Source organism: Hetaerina americana, unplaced genomic scaffold (assembly GCF_022747635.1).
Source record: "Hetaerina americana unplaced genomic scaffold, ioHetAmer1.1.p SCAF_7, whole genome shotgun sequence".
Lineage (NCBI taxonomy): Eukaryota > Metazoa > Arthropoda > Insecta > Odonata > Calopterygidae > Hetaerina > Hetaerina americana.
In genome coordinates, this window is record NW_027287316.1 from 78368951 (window position 1) to 78378046 (window position 9096).

Genomic DNA, 9096 nt, shown 5'->3' on the forward strand with positions numbered 1-9096 from the left:
CATGTGTAGTAAGTTAGGTCAACTAACATCAGTTGTCATTTGCATTGGCTTATTTGACCTCTGTTGCTTTTATATGAATGCAAGAAATATCTATGTAAATTTTTTACGCTCTTTAATTTGAGTAAACCGAATTTCTGAATATTGATAGGTGCTTTTCTGTGACTCAAGAAATACCACACTTGGTCACTTGATCACTGACGAGGGATTAATCACCACGTCCAGTTTAATTTTTTCACCTTCCTTATAGAACGTTCTGGGAAACCCTTTACGGTCAAAAGAAAAATGTTTTCAAATAGTCAATCTAAAAACTCCAATAGAAGCCCAATGTTGCAAAAAAGTGCGTCGGCCGGGAATCGAACCCGGATCAACTGCTTGGAAGGCAACTATGCTGACCATTACACCACCGACGCCGTGGTGACCAAGTAACAAATTACATTAGAGTTTCATGTTTCCCACTAGTAGTGCGTATATTCCTGTTCAGTGAGGAGAAAAATCGCGATTATTTTCCAATTTCAGAAAATCGTAACTTTTCAAGAGAGGGTGCTCGGGTCATTGAGGCTCCGTCGCCAAAAGGGAGTGCTCTTCCGAATGAATGAGTGACGAATGAATTCAAATGTTCACTGCTCACATTTCTAATGCACGGGGTTCCACGCACTGCGTGAATGTTATCACGCACTCCCTTCACGGCGCCATATTCACTTTAGGGTTGACAGTTTTATATGGTTTGGACTATAAACAGTTCTTTAAAGTAACTACAAGTGCATAAACAAACCATTTAAACTCAAAGCCATTTCACAAAATATTTGATAGACTTTTTATGCAATCGCCCAGGGAAAATGAAAGAAAAAGAAAAAATATATTTTTACAATCCGTATTTTCTTCCAAATTTTCTTTTCTTTAATTGCACTCGAGCTCTTTCTTCTTTAAAAAAATGCTGTAATGATTTGGATGGAGATTTCCCCCATCGTAATTATGAAAACACCATCCAACTTTTATACCAAACATCAACATTTTGTTAGCGTCCAAGATTCAAGAAGCAAGAGTAATCTATATTTTTAATTTGATGTATTGATGGATGATGAAGTCATCAATATAGGTTAGAGAAAGACGTTAATCGTACCTTAAGGACAATTCATATAAACTAAAAACATAGCAGAGCTCGTTATGCCGTATTATTTATTCAGAAGATTTTCCAGAATTCCAAGTGTCGTGATAAGCCTAGGGAAGTTTGCAGATGAAGTAGTTTTAAAAACAGCCAATTTGGTAATTGATACCATCTCGAGTGTGCTTCGGAATTATTTTTTAGGGTATTCATTAGGTAAGAAAGAGTAATTAGATATATGGCCAAAATTCCGAAATGATGAATGATGTTTATAAACATTGAAATCTTACCTGCAAACCTGTTTGTGCATAAATCGTAAATCATAAATCATTTAACTGGAGGCATAAAAGATAAGCAACTCATATAATATGTTTACATCTAGGTCAAAATCTCTTTTAATCAAGATTTGTTTGCATGACCTAAATGCATATTTTTCGTCGAGGTATGACAAACCGTTTCTCATAACCACTTCTCAAAATTCATGAATACATTTTTTGTAAATATGTTTTATACGATGCATTTAACCAATGTAAAATAACAAGATGAAATAATATGAATAAATAAATAAAACGTTCCTCGTAAAGAACATAATATGGCAGAGAATCGCGCCAGGGTCCAATTCTCCTGAGGCAAAAATGGTGATACCAGCGTAAACCGACGATATATTAACTGTCACGGTTTTTGTTAAATATTGTAGAAAATGAAATATGACGCTTCAGTGGTCATATCGTTTTGGGTAAATCCGGTAGTTTGTTTTAATAGGAAAAAAAACAAATATAATGACAAATAGAAAATTACAAACCGTCTCAATTGACAATCATTACTATTTCAATAAGCGGAAGAAACATTCTTAGTATGAGCTTATTAGAAGACACAGATTTTTGCATATATTTCAATGACTTTTTATGATTCCTTAGTAAATTGATACCAAGGATACATTTTAAGAAGAAATATCTTAGAGTCATGCAAGGTTTTAAGATTAAAGAAATATTTTAAGATCAAGATAAACACAAATTTGCCGTCTAAAATATATTTCCGTTTCTACCTGTTCACGGTCATTAATGTTTTCGAGTCTCGGGGATTACTTGACGCTTAATAAATAAAATATGATCGAAAAAAACCGCATCGGCCGGTAGACGAACCCAAATCAACTACTTCAAAGCCAACTATGCTGACCATTACACCACCGACGATGTACTATGCATCGCATCGGAGACGTATTATGTGAAAAGAGCATTTTACTGGTAGAAGTTGAAAATTTTAGTTTTCACCATAACTTTTGCTATCTTGATTCATAGAAAAAAGAGGTTGCTTACTAGATGAACGGTATTTGAGAGGGAAACCCAGCTCCAGAGGCAATGAAAGGAATCAGTCGGACAAAGTGGACCGAAAAAAAAAATCTGACTGGAGGAGTGGTTTTGTTTTCTTGGCGGGGGGCGCAAATTCGTAAACATCCGATGAAAAAAACCGTTAACAATCAATCCATCCCATAGGGTAGGTACGCGTCAGAGAATATTAAAGCTGCAACTACAAATAACTATTACGTTAAATTCAACCAATAGGAGCTTCGCGGACAATATAATTTCATTACCTTTGGAATGCACCCTGTTGATAGCGCCTACAGAGTCCATAAAATATCTGGCGGCTGGGCAAGAAATGCTCTCAAAACACCGATTCAAACTACTCCACGAGTATGATCTTCAATTCAGCATAATTTCCATCTCCCTTCATTCCGTCCACACGCATATTACGTGTCTACCCCTTCCTCGCCTTCTCCCCTCCATCACATTCTTCAGAATTCCATCGCCAATCAAAATTATTTTCATCCACTGCCTACGAATTATTAGAGATTCAGAGTTCCTCCACCGAATTGGCGTCGTAAGCGTGCAAGTATGAAGACTCTCGCACTGCAAGCTTAATTTTTCATGCATCCAAATTAAAGTGTTGAATTTTGGATAAAACTTAAAATTTTAGAAAATATAATTGACGAACAGCTGACCAAATCCCTGTTTTAATTGAGGCGAGGTAAAGGAGTTATAACAACACAATCTGCATTGAACCTCATACTAGAAAATGAAACGAAACTTCTATTCAGGAGAAGGAAGCGTGTGGAAAATTAAAGGGGTGGTAAGAGGGTAGGTCAAATGATAAATTTTAAAACTGAAAAAAATTTTATCTCGTCATTTCTTGAATACTTAAGGCTATCACTCATACAATTTATATGTGTATTCTTCTTGACGTACAATAGAAGTACTTAAACGCTTCGAAAGTTCACGAATATCTCTGGATAAACCAGGTCTTCAACTTCCCCAAGAGCCTCTGCTGTCACAACATGGTGTGTGCCTGACCAAGTTAAGGGGAACCTTAAACGGAAATAACACAGTTTATGAACTATTGGCCCAGACTTCATCGCTCAAGTGAGATAGGAGAAATCACATTTATGAACTTTCATTCGTCGATGCATTTAAATATGTTTAACCCTCCTTAATACTGAATGAACAAATGAAAGATCGCTGTTTCTTCTTGCTCCATATGTTAAAGGTGGAGTGGCCATGTTTACACTATTGTTGCAATGTAATTCTTGGTTCTGGTATCATGCTGCCAGTTGTAGGCCACTCGTCAAACTATGGCTATTACTGTGAGAAACGAAAATTGGTTGGGTACGTTGTTTCGTAAGTTTTTTCGAATTTTGTAAGGTTCGTACGTTGCGGTCCCATGGTGTAACGGTTAGCACTCTGTACTCTAAATCCAGCGATCCGAGTTCAAATCTCGGTGGGACCTTACGTATATATTTTTGCCGACCCCGATGGCGGCGGGGTAGGGCCTCCCATTGCAGGGACCGCGGGTTCGATTCCCAACTAGGTGCTTGTATCACTACGTAGTGGGTAGGTTCTTGTAATTGTCATTAATGTAAAATCTAAAGATTAGTTGGGAGACGGAAATCTAAAGTCACAATCTTGCCCCAATAAAGTTTTATTAAACAAATGTAATGCAATGTAAACAACAATTTCTTACGTTTACATTTATAACTACACAATTCCGATTTCCTTCAAATATAGGAAGGATGGAAATGAATTGGATAAAGGCTTTTACGTATTACGCATCATTTTGCAGCATCCTGCCATTTTTGGGAAGGTTTAATTATTATTATTAGTTACATTTGCTACAATTAGGCAAATGGCCCAGTGGTAACGGTCTAGTAATGCACACTTTTGATGCAAAAGATGGAATACACACCAGACTAATCTAGACCCGAATATTGTTCTTTATTTTTTTTACATCTTTGTTTATACCTTATCCTTTATACTTGCAGAGTATTCTAAATGAGTCATAACCAACGACAGATAACATTTCTCTTTGACATTTTCATCACATTTAACAAGTGCTTTTCTAATCAATCCTAATTTTTTGTTAGCTTGTCCACACATTCCCCGTATGTGTTTCACCCAGGAGAGACATGAGGAGTGAGGGTAACGCCTAGGTATTTAATCGAGTCTACACCGTCTACCGTTAACGTAGAGTGGGAATAAAAGGGGTCCATTGACACTTCCCTGGGAAATACCGGAAGTAACTTCTACTGCATTTGAGCTAATTACATCTATCACTAGTCTTCGTAGCCGACATGCATCGTCGATTCCATTGTTTTCGTGATGCGGTCGGCGCGCAGCATCCTGTCGCGTCCACAGTTTGGAGATCACTGAGACCGGTTTTGCGGCAAAGCTTTGTGTTATCCCCGCATACTCTGAGTGATTTGACCCTTAATCAACCAATAAGGACTGTTTATTTGCATTACTTTTGGAACTCACCCTGTGTGTTAGCAGACGTTGGAACGAGTAATCCGCTAGGAATACAAACTCTGTCTCATCTATTATTCTTCCCCATTTAATCGTCATTCTTAAAGGGGCTTTGCAGAATAGGGCTACGTAATAGATTTTTTACAATTTTATCACTTTCTAATCTCGATTATCAGTCAAATTCGCATTTGCTTATTAGTATTTATAAAAAAATTGATACGAATATTTCAAGAGCAGCCTGCATAATCAATCGCTAATAGATGCATAAAAATGACAGCAAAAAGGACCTCATGGACATTCCCCGAAAATTAATTTTCTCGCTCTGGAAGGCAACTATGCTGACCATTACACCACCGACGCATGAATATTGTTCACATATTCCCCATATGTGTTTCACCCAGGAGAGATCGTGAGTGAGGGTAACGCCTAGGTATTTAATCGAGTCTACACATGCCATTCCCGAAGTTCCCGATGCAGTAATCGTTCTGGTGGGATTCGCTTTTTTCCAAAAACTCATCACTACACACTTTTTTAAGTTTAATTCTAATTCCCAAGTGTCGCACCAGCGTTGAATAGTATTAAGGTTATCTAACGGAGCTGCTGTATCCTCAATTTCACGGATGTCACGGTAAACCACTATATCATCGGCAAATAAAGGTATCTTCCTAGTGACTACGGAGTCAATGCTGTTAACATAGAGTGGGAATAAAAGTGGTCCATTGACACTTCCCTGGGGAACACCGGAAGTAGCTTCTACCGCATTTGAGCTAACTACATCTATCACTACTCTTCGTAACAGACCTGATCGTCGATTCCATTGTTTTATCTAGCTCCATCTATCGCTACTCTTTGAGCCGACCATTCAAAAAGTATTTAATCCAACCACGTATATTTTTATCTATGCCATGGGCTTCTTGCTTTGCGAGTAGTTTACTATGAGGAACTATGTCGAAAGGTTTCTTAAAATCCAGAAAAAACACTTCCAATGGAAAATTGCTCTCTCCCGAAATAAGAATATCATGAACAAAAAGCGCAAGTTGTGTCTCACCGGATCTACCTTTTCGGAAAACGTGTTGATTTTTCATTAATAACTTCTGGTCAGCGAGGTTAAAGAACCTCGTATTTCCCATCCGCGCCTGTATGATCACATATGACCCAATTTCACACCGTCCAACATGACACACTTTTCTACATCATATTGCTTCCAAAATCACCCACCGCGATGACACCACACACTTTTACAATATAATCTTTCATGTCATCCACATCACGTACCGAACAATATTTTTAATAAATAAAATAATATAATAATCGCCGACAAAGAAAATTTATATCCAGTTCGTTGTCCCCTTCATTTAGCTGCTCCGTTGCAGCAATAATTTAGTTTAAAAATGAATATTTATTCGTGATTTTTTTTGGGTTCATATCTTCATTTTAAAACTGTGGTCGTTTTTTCTCTTAAAACTTGGTTTTTCTATATCCATCCTAATTTGCGATAGAAAATGGCGAGGCACTTCATACTTCTGTGCTCCTAAAAAACTATTTTTTTTATTTCAAACCTGAATCGGGTCTTCAATTGAAATCGTTCTTTCCCTGCGTTCGCGTATTGCAATTAGAGTACATATCCATGGAGTACAATCTAATGTGGTCTTACACACCGCACAGCATCCTATTTCATCACCAAACGTGCAGGTTTGGAAAACAGCATGAAATTTTCCCTCGGGAAGAAAGTTACGAGAAAGCTAGTATATCATGTCTTTCATAATTATTTGAAATTTTTAAGGATGTGATGAATGTCTTTGGGAAACTCATCGGTCACAAATTTACCTAATAGGTTCAATCTAAAAATTAATCTTTGTTTTTTGAGGGGATCCCACGCCAAACCTTTTGACTATTTTGTCACACATTTTTCTGTATCATAAGCTCGTTTGACACACCCTGCCTTGCCCTACGCTGCCCGCAATCTAATTCTTTTATTAAACCTGCCTCGTGAGGATCCCAGACACTGGCTGACAAGCGAGAATTAAAATTGCTAATTCAATTTCTCATCGATTTCCCAACACCCTCTTGCTCGAATATATATCTTCTTGAGAGATGTGTTCCAGAAATCCGTATTAATCAAACAGAATATAATTGCCGAAACTAAAATGGACGGTGGTAGTGACCAAGTACATGGTTTTTTATACAAAGTATTGGAAAATATTTTGGAAAAATTGATCTATTTCATATATTGCTACAATACCTCTCAAAATTCTTCAAAGTGTATCCCTTGAGCGTCGCTTAACTTTCGCCAACGGCTTATCCTCGACTCAAAGGGTCCCTGATTGGCGGATTCCGGAAGGTCCTTAAGGATACGCGTGCAAGCTCCTTTGACAGCACTTAGGATTCCATGGTGTTGTCCTTTGAGGGAGGACTCCACTTTTATGGGTAATAGGAAATAGTCTGCCAGTGCCAAGTCGAGACGACTGGGGAGTCGTCGCAATGCTGTTGCAGAAGGTCTTCGCAAGCACACACACACACTCGACACACTCGACTCAGATCTCTTGATCACCCGTCCAAAGACCTTCGGGAGGATGAGTTTAGCGCAGATCTTTCGTATCGAAAAATTATCAGTGATAATGGTGTGTGAACTGTCATCTTATCAATGTCAATACGATCTGTGTTCATGCGCACCCTTAACCGACGGTCTGAATTCAGCGCTTCACACACACGTCAGGAAAAAATTGCTACCGATACTTTTTATACAAACCTTGTACCGCCTTCTGTTCAGAAAGTTGCGGATTCTAATCCCGATTTCGATTGCATATGTTCAATTTTGGATTTCTCCAGACGCAACCAGTTTGGCTTTTCATGCCGGTGTCCAGGAACACTACACTGAGCCACGCTGCAATATTACTCCGAGCCAATACCAAACTACAACTCAACTATGTAGAAATCCCACTTTCCCATAGGGGGTGAAATAAAGATTCGAAAATGAAATCACCCACGTCACCGAGGAAGTCTGTTGATTTTTAATTAGACTTCCCGATTTCGCCATGCCGCCGCAAGTGAAAAGTCGCCGAGTGAATTTCCCGCCGGGACGATTTCTTCTTGGCGCAATCTCTCCAATGACGGAACAAGGGACTTTTTCCGGAAACTTGGGAAATTTTCATTGACATACTCGTTATAATGTGACGCACCGATTTCTCGACAATCAAATAATTCAATTTGAGCACCGCGTTTCTTTTCGCGTCCGGCGAACATTGACGTATCGTCCTCGACTCGCCGTGAAAGAGGGTGGAGGGAGGGAAGGGGGGGGGGACGGGGGGGGACGGGGGGGACAACGGATGCTTCCTCTCTGCCCGCCGTCCAGATGGGAACGAAGGGAGTTAATTCAAAGATAGAATGCATGACACCACAGCGCCCAATCCTCGGAGGCACTGCTGGTTAAAGTCCCGCACGTCACAAGATTGACCAAATGTGGACTAAGCGGAAATGCAGGAAGGAATAAAAAACAGGGCTAATATCCCTGCGAGACAGAAACCATATTTTTAATTTTTTTTTACATATACCCTGCAAGCCACCACCAGGGAGTGTGGCATGGGGTGAATATACACCAGAATAACTTTACCCGAACATGGCCCAACCGCGGTCGAACAATGCTATTATGATCCCTTATTGTTCGTGGAAAAAATTGGCATCCTAAATTTATCTGCTCCACACTTTATCTCTCTTAACTTTATTAAACTGATCTCTCCTACCGTATTAAGATGGGGGTAATAATAGATTTTCAATATCATTGCTAAAGAGACCTCCTTTCAATTTATGCAAGAGCTTCAATGTATAATTTCACCTTCGCTCCATTGAGTGATTCCCAGCCTGGCTGCTCTAATATTTTGGATACGCTATGCTAAGTTTATCATAACAACATTTTACAAATCTAGCTCATCTACGCTGCCCGCGATCCCATTCGACAATCAATCCAACTTCGTGAGGATCCCATACACTAGGAGCATATTCTAAATGGGGCCTAACCAGCGAAAGATAACATTTCTCTTTGACTTTTCAATCACATTTACCAAGTACTCTTTCAAAAATCCTAATTATTTGTCAGTTTGCCCACACACACACACACACACACACACACACACATATATATATATATATGTGTGTGTGTACGAGGGTCATCCGGAAAGTAGTACCCGTTCGTGCCGCATGAGG

At 39.0% G+C, this 9096-nt stretch overlaps 1 non-coding gene across 1 annotated transcript; it reads right to left on the reverse strand.

Moving 5' to 3' along the window:
* Window positions 1-338: 338 nt before the first annotated feature.
* On the reverse strand, window positions 339-410 carry TRNAG-UCC (transfer RNA glycine (anticodon UCC)). Its single transcript has one exon. It is a non-coding gene; the product is annotated as a tRNA-Gly (tRNA).
* Between the last annotated feature and the right edge of the window lie 8686 nt (window positions 411-9096).